Genomic DNA, 12,140 nt, shown 5'->3' on the forward strand with positions numbered 1-12,140 from the left:
AGGTAGGTGGTTGACATTATTCTCCCCATTTATCAGATGAAGAAACTGAGACTTAGTGAATCCAAATGAACTGCCCAGTATCACTTAATTAATAAGTGCTGAAGCTCTGACGTCAGCTTTTCTGACCCTTAGTTCAGTGGGCCTCCTACAACACCGTGATGCTTTTCGAAAAAAAAGAATACATAGGCCACCCAAAACTTCGGAATTTTCCTGGCTCTGGCCTGAAAGGAATGATCATGGTCCAGAGCTGTATTCTGAAATAACTTCAGTTTGGCCCCAGCTGCCTTTTCTTGCTTTAGTCTAGGACACTGGCTCAAAGAAAACCTCTCTCCATGCAGCCGGCCTCTTCAGCTGCCCCAGACTAAGACTGGCCCAGGCCCACCCAGATCATATGCACCCTGACCCGATCCTGCCACCTCTACCTGCCACGCCAATCGCTTCTGAACTCACCATGTCACAGACAAGTGGATGCTACACTTTGTTGGGCTGTCTCCAATGTTACTGCTGCCTTGTACTGTTAATTATCTGGGTCGTTGTGTAGATTCTGTCTTTCAAACTAGAGTGGAAGCTCCTTGAGGTCAGGGGCCTCGTTTCACTCGCTTTTGATTCTCAGCGGTGTGTAGTGCATAGAAGGGGCTAGTAAACTGCTTTAAATGAATGCTTATTCCTTTTTCTCAAACACATAGTGGCACTCAGAAAATATTTGTTAATTGCCTAGATGGCAAATTTACTATTCTCTAGTCAACTCCCATGCAAAAAAAAAAAAAAAAAAATCAAGATCCTCACCATCTCTGCCCACCCTGACCCTCACAGACCTATTTCCTCAGGCAGTGACACACTGATGACACTTTGCCCTGTAAAGTCATGGTTAAGAGCAGGGGCCTGGGGTTGCCTTGGTTCAGTCCTCTGTGTCAGTATTGGCTGTGTGACCTCAGGCAAGCTCCTAGCCTCTTGCTTCCTGCCTGTGAATTGGGGCTGATGAGGATGAAACCAGTTCTTATCACTTAGGGTTGTTATGGGGATTAAGTGAGTTAACACGTGCTTAGGACCGTTCCTGGAACATGGGTGCATGATGGTTAAGTGCAGCCTGTTAAGATTACAAGTTTAGGGTTACCCCAGCCCTGCCCATACCAGGTAACCAGTCCACCGGCACCATGGGCGTTCCTCACTCCCCTCAGTTGAACTTGAATAGATAAAAAGCAGATCCTAAAATCGCCCCCCAAGAGGAGGAAATACGTATTTAGCAACTGTTTTTTCTGCCAACATTCCCCTCCATCTTCAGGATGGGCCTTTAGAGTCACAACAGGTCATGTCATGCTTCACCCAACGGCAGCAAATCCTCAGTCCAGCAACGGAATTGGGAATTTTCTCACGCCCCCAGATTCTCAAAAGTTTTGTAGGCTTCGGTGCGGGTCACTTCAGGGGACCACTTCACTATCAGCCATTCACTCATCCAATCAATCCACCATTTATACACTGATTTATTCACTTATTCATTCATTTGTTTAACAAATACTTATTTAGCACCAGCTATGTGGTAGACATAACCCCAAATGGATACATTTCCTAATAGTTTACACCCTAGTCATTTACAGATAATAGACGAATGAAATATGTAGTAGTTTTAGATAGTGATATATGCTAAGAAGAAAAAATAAAGCAGGGAAGGGGGGATGAAATGTTGGGGATGGATATTAAAATTCTAGATAAGCTGGCCAAGGACCCAAAATCTGTATTAGTCGAGGTTCTTCAGAGAAAGAACCGACAGGATGGAGAGAGAAAGAATGAGAGAGAAAGAGAGTGTAAGGAATTTGACTCACATGATTATGGGGGCTGGCAAGTCTGAAATGTGCAGGGCAGGCCAGCAGGCTGGAGACGCAGGGAAGAGTTGATGTTGCAGTCTTGAGTCAGATTGCTTCCCGGGAAACTCAGTCTTTTTCACTTAAGTTCTTAATTGGTTAAATGAGGCCCACCTTGTTGGAGGAGGTCATGGAGAGAACGTGACCACCGTTTGAGCCACAGAGCTGGACCTGCGCAGTCAGAGCCTCCTCACCCCGCTCCTTGTCCTTGGAGTGTGCCTTCTGCCCACCATTCTAATACTAGGAGCTGGTTTCAAGGCTGCAGCCTCTATGTCGACTATTTTTTTTTCTTTTTTTTTTTTTTTTTTGCGGTACGTGGGCCTCTCACTGTTGTGGCCTCTCCCGTTGCGGAGCACAGGCTCCGGACGCGCAGGCTCAGCGGCCATGGCTCACGGGCCCAGCCGCTCTGCAGCATGTGGGATCCTCCCGGACCGGGGCACAAACCCGTGTCCCCTGCATCGGCAGGCGGACTCTCAACCACTGCGCCACCAGGGAAGCCCTCTATGTCGACTTTTAAGATTCTGGTAGGCAGGTGCAGAGATCTGCTCATCTGGTGGCACCCAAGACAAGCCTCGTGGATAAGTTCCCTTGCTCATTAAACGTGCCACCTACTAACCTGGAGGGGCTGCCTCTTTCTTCAGTGTACAGGGGCCAGTTTGTGAACCAACACACCCACATTATGGGGGGTAATCTGCTTTGTTCAAAGTCTACTGAGAAGGGGGTTTGGGGGAAATTTTTTCAGAATGTGTGTGTGTGTGTGTGTGTGTGTGTGAGAAAGAGAGAGAGACACACACACAGAGAGAGACAGAGACAGAGACAGAGAGAGAGAGAGAGAGAGAGAGAGAGAGAGAGAGAGAGAGAGCCATGCAAATAAATATCCAGGAAAGAGAAATCCAGGTAGAGTGAGAAGCAAGTTCAAAGGCCTTGAAGTGACGTACGGCAGGCACGCTGCTGGAGTGAACAAGGGGAGGAGTAATGGAGAAGAGATCAGAATTCCAGGGGGCAGACCATGTAGGGCCCTAGTAGGTCTTCCTAAGGACTTGGGTGTTATTCTGAATAACATGCAGGGGAGGGTTTCAACAAAGCAATGACCTGATCTGACTTGGGTTTTCACGATTACTGGCTGCTGTGTTGAGAATGCAGGTGGGCAAGGACGGAAGCTAGGAGGCCAGTTGCGAGGCTATTTCAATAATCCAGGTGAGAGATGCTGGGGGCTGGGATCAGCATGGTAGCAGTTAGAGGCAGGGACAAAGGTCAAGGAGAAGCAGCTGAATTCTGGATATAGTTTGAAGACAGAGCCAAGAAGATTTGCTGACAGACTGGATGTGGGTTGTGAGAAAAAGAAAGGAATCAAGGATGACACTGAGGTTTTGGGCTATGAACTAGCAGAGCTGCCTCTGGGGCGGTGAAGTTTGCAGGAGTATCTTGGAGTAAGGTCAGTGTATATCAAAGACTCTATTTGGGAGAGATAATGGGGGTGCCTAACACATATTGATGTGGAGATATCATGTGGGCAGCTGGACATACAGGTCTGGAGTTTGGGAGTGAGGTCCAGGCTGGAGCTAGAAATTGGAGAGCTATCAGCATATAGATGGTATTTAAGGCCCCGAGACATTAAATGAGATCACTCAGAAAGTGAGAGTGGATACGAAAGAGGTCCAAGGATTGAACTGCTAGGCACTTCAGCACTGGGAAGTTGGGAAGATAAAGAGAAACCAGCAAACAGAATGAGAAAGAGTGATCGAAAAGACGAGACAATAAGTGTCCATCGACAGATGAATGGATAAAGATGCGGTACACATACACAATGGACTACTACTCAGCCATACAAAAGAATGAAATAATGCCATTTGCAGCAACATGGACGGACCTAGAGATTATCATACTAAGGGAAGTTAAGTCAGACAGAGAAAGACAAATACCATATATCATTTATATGTGGAATCTAAAATATGACACAAATGTACTTCTTTACAAAACAGAAATAGGCTCACAGACATAGAAAACAAACTTATGGTTACCAAAGTGGGGGAGGGATAAATTAGGAGTTTGGGATTAGCAGGTACACTCTACTATGTATAAAATAGATAAACAACAAGGACCTACGATATAGCACAGGAGACTATATTCAATATCTTGTAATAAGCTATAATAAAAAAGAATCTGAAAAAGAATATATGTTATATATATAAAACCGAATCACTGCGCTGTACACCAGAAACTAACATAACATTGTAAATCAACTCTACTTCAATAAAAAGTTGTTTAAAAAAAAAAAAAGAAGACAAAGGGGTGAGTGGGGTATTGTGGGAGCCGAGGAAGAAAGGGTTTCGAGAAAGTGACCATATTGTCAAGTGCTGCTGCCGAGGACTGAGAAGTGACCATTGGACTCACCCGAGTGGGGGTCATTTGTGACTAGGGCAGTTTTGGTAGAGAGATGGGGACACAACCTGACTGGGTGGGCTCATGGGAGAAAAGTAGCAGAGAAATTGGAGACAGTGAACAGAAGCAACTCTATTATTTAGTACAGAAGAAATAACAGTACATGTGTATGCTGGTGAGAACGGTCCAGTAAATAGGGATAAATTGGGTGATGCAGTAGAGAGAGGAGGACGGCAGCAGCCATGACCTTGAGAGGGAATGGAATCTAGTGCACAGGTGGAGGGACTGCTGTTGGCCGGGAGCATCAACAAGTCATCTATCTTACCGAGGAGGAAGCAGAGTAAATGGGGCCAGATGCAGGGGGCTGGGTAGCTATGGTGTGCGAACTCGTGGAAGTTCTAATTCTTTCCATGTTCTTAGTGAAGTAGGAAGCAAGGTCAAGCTCAGCTGAGAGAGTGAAACTAGGGGGAGGAGAGGTTGAAAATTTGAGGAGTTCTTCAAAAATACAGTGCTGAATTTTGCTTATGAGTTGGGGGACAAGTTCTTTACTCGGTAGTTAGAGCACAAGACACACAAAGCCTGCAATGAGCTAACCCAAAGCTTAGGTTCTTGGTAAGATTAGTGTTCACAGAAGTCGGGGAAGAGGAGGGTGCAAAAGATCCCGAGATGCCTGCTGCAGGACAGGAGGTACCCCATCCTGTTCACCGGGTAGCAACTGAGGCTACTAGTAATTTGCTGCGTTGGCTGGTGTTGGACCCCAGTGTGAGGCCTGTTGGTGCCTCCAGAAAGCAAGAGACGAAGAGCCCTCCCTCCACCTTGCCCATTTGCTCCCTTCAAATGGAAGATGGGATGTAGAGGGTCAAGCAGGGCCCCCCCACACCTCTGAGTGGCCACCCTACTCCTCTGTTGACATGGGGTGACCGCGGCAGTGAGGTGAGCCAGGGGACTGCTATGAGGAAAGAGGGAAGAAGCCCGTTCTAACTGTTCTACACTCCAAAGAGCTCCACGTGAAGGCAGCGTTTCTCAACCACGGTCCCCAGACCAGCAGCATCATTTTACCTGGGAAATTGTTAGAAATCGAATTCTTAGGCTATGTCTGAGACCTCTACATCACAGCCTCTGAGGGAAGGGGCCAGCAAGCTGTGTTTTAACCAGGTCATTCTCATGCCAACGGAAGTTTGAGAAACGCAGCTTACAGGCAGCCTGGAAAAGTTTCTATCTGCTCTTATCCAGTAGTGCCACCTATTGGGCAAGCTCTTCAGATGCTGAGAGATTAATACAAACACTGGGGAATTTCCTTTTATCTTTCTGTACTTAACTTTACAAACCCAAAACAAAAGGCAACCTTCTTAGGACCCTTCACATTATGCAAACACTAATTTTACATGGCTGTAACGAATATATCGAGACGCCTATATCTTGGTTTTTCCATAAAACATTTTGTACCCACTTTCTACGTATTAGTCCAATAGAACTTATAAAGTCATTATTTTTATTGTAAAATTCCACTATAACAAAATTACATAGTCACGGTGACTACATTTTTCAAAGTAAACTGGACACAGGGTCTGACAGAGTATAAACAAACCGATGGAGACAACGTGGCCTAATATTTGGAATTAACACCATCCCAGGAAATCACAGAAGTTTGTTATCATATCACAAATTAGTCCATTGTTCCATGGTTTTAGATGCTTGAGCCCTTTCCAGTTTTCAGTAGTTATAAATAATAAAGCCGTAAGTACCTTTGTACAATAAACTGGGGTTTTTTAAGTTATTTCTTTGGGATTAAAAGAAATCTCTAAAGTAAAATTTCCAGCCCAAATGTCTGATAATATCACAGCATTATTTAAAGTTAACAAAAAAACTAGAAATAGTCCAAATGTGTAACTTACGGTAGAGTCATCACGTACTATTCTACAGCCATCATCAATCATGTTTACCACAAGCTTAAAACAACAAATTAGCAGGGGATTTTGTCAAGGTTGTGGCTTCCCAGCATCTTTGGAACACCTTTCCTGTGTTGGTCCTGCCTGCATTGTAGAAGCCAGAAAACTTGCTTTGTCAGCTTCTCTTGCAGACAGATTTACACGTGACCTAGGATTCTTCCATCAGACATACCAAGGTAAGACTTTGATTCAAAAGTGAGCAACGAGAAGAAGCAGGAAACATATGGAATCCACTTTCTGGTGAGGGTGGCACTGGCTTCCAGCGTTCAGAGGTCCTGGTATCCGGTCCTCAGCATCATGGTTGCGAACTCTGGGTCCATGTCCAGGGGTCTTCACCTGGTGGTGTGGTTTGACCATTACTGCTGGCTGAATAACCTTTAAGCCCATCTCTCTGGCCCTGTCAGAGATCTGTGAACTATCTAAGTTTCTTTAATAAATTCCCTTTCTGCTTGTGTGCTTGTTCCAGTCCTTTTGCAGTAGAACAAAACATCTTAAAACTTAGTGGATTCCATGGCTTAAAGTAGGGTTTCTCAACCTCAGCACAGTTGACATTTGGGCCACATAATTCTTTGGGAGGGGGCCTGTCCTGTGTCCTGTAGGATGTTAAGCAGCATCTGGTCTCTACCCACTAGATGCCAGGAACAGCCCCCGCCCCTAGTTGTGACAACCAAAAATAATGTCTCCAGACATTGCCAAATGTCCCTTGGGGGCAAAACCTCCCCCAGTTGGGAACAACAATCAAATATTGGAGAATATCTTGACTGGGAGGTTCTGGCTTGGGGTGTCTCATGCGGTTGCATCCAAATGGTGGTTAGAGCTGGGGGCTGGCTGGGGATCTTTCTCATGTACTCTCAGGACCTCTCCACATGGTCTCTTTGTATGGACTAGTTTGGGCTTCTTTCACAACATGGTGACCTCAGGTTAGTTGAACTGCTTATGTGGAAGCTCAGGGCTCCAAGAGGGTGTCCCAAAGAACCGGGCACAGGCACACCTAGAGATACTGGGGGTTCCGTTCCAGACCACCACAATAAAGCAAAGATCACAATAAAGCAAAGAGCACAATAAAGCGAGTCACACAAATTTTTTGATTTCCCAGGGCATATAAAAGTTAGGTTTACACTATAGTGTAGTCTATTAAGTGTGCAATAGCATTATGTCTAGAAAAACAATGTGCATACCTTAATTGAAAAATACTTTAGGGGGCTTCCCTGGTGGCTCAGTGGTTGAGGGTCCGCCTGCCGATGCAGGGGACATGGGTTCGTGCCCCGGTCTGGGAAGATCCCACATGCCGCGGAAAGGCTGGGCCCGTGGGCCAAGGCCGCTGAGCCTGCACATCTGGAGCCTGTGCTCCACGACGCGAGAGGCCACAACAGTGAGAGGCCCGTGTACCACACACACACACAAAAATACTTTAAGGCTTCCCTGATAGCACAGTGGTTAAGAATCCGCCTGCCAATGCAGGAGACACGGGTTTGAGCCCTGGTCCAGGAAGATCCCACATGCCGCAGAGCAACTAAGCCCATGTGCCACAACTACTGAGCCCACGTGCCACAACTACTGAGCCCACGTGCCACAACTAATGAAGCCTGTGCGCCTAGAGCCCATGCTCCACAACGAGAAGCCACCACAATGAGAAGCCCGTGCACTGCAACGAAGAGTAGCCCCCGCTCGCCGCAACTAGAGAAAGCCTGCGCGCAGCAATGAAGACCCAACGCAGCCAATAAATTAAGTAATTAATTTTAAAAAATACTTTATTGATGAAAAATGCTAACCATCATCTGACCATGCGGAGTTGCCACAAACCTTCCATTTGTTAAAAAAAATTTTTTTTCCAAAGTGCAATAAAAAGAGGTACACCCGTAATGCCTTTATGAACTACCCTCAGAAGTTACATGTTACCATTTCCACCATAGTCACAGGATTCAAGAGGAGAGTACACGGACTCTGCCTCTGATGGGGAGAGGGTCACGGTGCCATTGTAAGATCACGTGGGATGGGAGTTGTGGAAACTTTGGAAAATCTTATCTGTCACAGTGCTCAACATCATTACTCACCAGAGAAATGCAAATTAGAAGCACAATGAGACACCACAGCATACCCACCAGGATGGCTAAAAAGAAAAAGACTCACAATGCCAGGTACTGGGAAGGTTGTGGGGGAACTAGAACTCTCATACGTTGCCGATGGGCATGTAAACTGGCACAACAAACTCTGAAAAAAACTGCTTGCATTGACTAAAGCTAAACGTATGCCCAGTCTATGACCCAACAATCTCTTTCCTGGGTTTGTAACCCAAAGGAAATAAATGCATATGTTCACCAAAGACACAAAGGAGAATGTTCATAGAAGCTTTATTCAGCAGAATTAGAAACGGGAGAAAAACCAAATGTCTAGCAATAGGAGGATGGATATATAAATTGTGATCTCTTCATTCAATAGAATGTTACAGTGCAATATAAAAGGACTAACAACTTTAAATACAACAATATATGAATTTGAATTTCATAGGCATTATGCTCAGCGAAGGAGGTCGGACATGTACACATAGTGTAATTCCATTTCTGTAATGTTCAAAAACAGGAAAAACTAATCAGTGGTAATGGAAACAGGAAATGGCTACCTCTGGTGGGAGGACGGTATGAATACTCACTGGGAAGAGACACAAAGAACTTATGGAAGGCTGGGGATAATCTATATTTTGGTCTGGGTGGTGGTTATACAAGTGTATACCTCTGTAAAAATTAATCAAGGTATAGAGTATATTAGCGCCCTTTAATAATTTATTTCAGTTCCCAACAAAAAGTAGAAATAAAAGCCCTTTTCTGTTTAAAGTAGCTCTTGGATTCTGTCAGTTACAACTAAGACCCTCCTCACCTAAGAAGGATGGTGGCCCTCAGCACTGGAAGGCCAGGGTCACACTACAGCCACCATATGCTCCTGTGTGGCCAGCCCCTCTGCCAATTAGGCCCACTGGAAAACCATCTCCACTCAGGATGCACCCAGGAGAATTTTCCTATAGGACAGAATTCCACAACCAAGCATGGTAACCCTAAAATATTAAAAGCTGACGCACCAAAAACTGTAGCTGTTGATTACACCAGTGGAGAGCTGCTTGCGCACAGCTGAAGGATAAATTAGGAAGCCGAAAGGTTACATTGAGAAATTTTCCCAGAACGCAGCACACAGAAATAAAGGGATGAAAAGAATGAAGAGGACTGTAAAGACAGATGGAAGAAACATTCAGTAGCTAAGAAGAGTTCTCTAAAAGTTATTTCCAAAAGGAGATAATCGAAGCAACATCCAAAAGATACAAGTCAAGAAATTCCCAGGATTGAACCCAAACACAAGTCAGATTGAGACAGACCTCTGAGTGCAATCAGTAATAATGATAAAAAGCACACCTAGGGCTTACCTGGTGGCGCAGTGGTTGGGAGTCCGCCTGCCGATGCAAGAGACACGGGTTCGTGCCCCGGTCCGGGAGGTTCCCACATGTCACGGAGTGGCTGGGCCAGTGAGCCGTGGCCGCTGGGCCTGCGCGTCCGGAGCCTGTGCTCCGCAATGGGAGAGGCCACAACAGTGAGAGGCCCTTGTACCGCAAAAAAAAAAAACACATCTAGACACTGTAGCAAATTTTCAGAACTAGAAGGATGAAGAGTTCCCTAAAAGCTACCAGAACAAAAAGATCTGAAAAAAATGAGAATGCGGTTGACGTGAGATTTCCTGTCAGCAAAACAGATGCAAAAATATTGTTAATCGCTGAAGTCAAGTGATAAATACATGGGAGTTCAGTACATTATTCCCTCTACTTTTCTGTAAAATTATTTTTTATGATAAAAATGTTTCTTCTCTGTTTTTCTTTTCTTTATGGATGCAAGAAGACAATAGAGTAATACCGGCAAAGTGCCGAGGGAAAATATCTTTGAACCTTGAATTCTATATCTATTCATTTTGTCGAAGAATGAAGGCAAAATAAAGACCATTTTCAGATTACAAGGACTCAAAAATGCCGTCATACCAGAAGCTCCAAGAGAACTTCACCAAGGAGAAAAATGAAACTAAAAGAAGTGATGGGGGAATTCCCTGGTGGTCCAGTGGTTAGGACTCTGTGCTTTCACTGCCGAGGGCCCGGGTTCAATCCCTGGTCAGGGAACTAAGATCCCGCAAGCTGCGTGGTGGCGCCAAAGAAAAAAAAAGTGATAGGATACAAGAAGCAATGGAGAGCAAAGAAATAAGGAAAATATGTGCTCAACTTAAGCTATTACTGCTTATAAAAATTATGTCCCTTAACAGCAAACTGTAACGAAAATTCAAGATATATCAACATGAAATTGGTGGGACAGGAAGAAAGAGGTGAAATTTAGGGAAATAAAAGTTTCTAAAGGTCTCATTTTGTCCAGGTTGGTTATACAGAAACTAACTGACCCTTAGAGGAGCGCTCCTCGAACTTGAATGTGTATATGACTTATCCGGGCATTTTGTTAAAGAGCCATTTCTGATTCAGCAGGTCTCAGGTGAGCCTGAGATTCTGCACTTAAAATACACTCCACAGAAAAGAGAAGCCCCTACACTGTTGGTGGGAATGTAAGTTAGTACAGCCACTGTGGAAAACAGTGTGGAGTTTCCTCAGAAAACTAAAAATAGAGCTACAATATCATCCAGCAATCCCACTCCTGGGCATATATCCAGACAAAACTATAATTCAAAAAGATACATGCACCCCTATGTTCACAGCATCACTATTCGCAACAGCCAAGACATGGAAACAACCTAAATGTCCACTGACAGATGAATGGATAAAAAAGGTGTGGTATACATATACAATGGACTACTACTCAGCCATAAAAAAGAAAGAAAGAATGCCATTTGCAGCAACATGGATGGACCTAGAGATTATCATACTAAGTGAAGTCAGACAGAGAAAGACAAATACCATATGATATCACTTATATGTGGAATCTAAAATATGATACAAATGAACCTACCTATGAAACAGAATCACTGACATAGAGAATAGACTGATGGTGGCCAAGGGGGAGGTGGGTGGGAGAGGGATGGATTGGGGATTTGGGATTAGAAGATGCAAACTGGTATATATAGAATGGATAAACAACAAGGTCCTCCTGTATAGCACAGAGAACTATATTCAATATCCTGTGATAAACTATAATGGAAAAGAATAGGAAAAATAATGTATATATATGTATAACTGAATCACTTTGCTGTACAGCAGTAATTAACACAAAATTGTAATTGAACTACACTTCAATTTAAAAAAAAAACAGAAAAATAAAATACACTCCACAGACTCTAAAAAATACAACAACCTAGTGACTATAACATAAAAGAAGCAGACTCACAGATATAGAGAACAAATTAGTGGTTACCAGTGGGGCAGGGGGAGGGGCAAGATGGGGTGGGGGAGTGAAGAGGTACAAACTATTGGGTATAAAATAGGCTAAAGGATGTATTGTACAACACGGGGAATATAGCCAATATTCTGGAATAACTGTAAATGGAAAGTAATCTTTAAAATTTTATAAAAATAAAATAAAATAAATAGTGAAATTAAATTAAATTAAAAACCACACTCCACAGAAGGCACTTTGAGCAGCAAGGCTTTAAACTACATTGTGGTTAAAAACTGTGTTGACTCAGGGTGAATGTATGCTAAACTTCCCTCACTCGGTTTCAAAAATGTAAAAACGATAGATACAGTGTTTAAAAAAATACTCAGGGACATGATTTTTAAAATCGTGGACCGGAAGGGAAGTGGAAACCCACAGCAGTAAGGACAAGTTTAACAATGTGGGCCCATAGAGTCCCGGAAGAACCTGACCCAGATAGTGAAGTCTGGAATTTCTTTTTTTGCTTTATTTTATTCTATTTTTTAATTTTCATTTTTCAGTTTTATTGAGATATAATTAACATACAGCACTGTATAAGTTTAAGG

Source organism: Globicephala melas, chromosome X (genome assembly GCF_963455315.2).
Source record: "Globicephala melas chromosome X, mGloMel1.2, whole genome shotgun sequence".
Lineage (NCBI taxonomy): Eukaryota > Metazoa > Chordata > Mammalia > Artiodactyla > Delphinidae > Globicephala > Globicephala melas.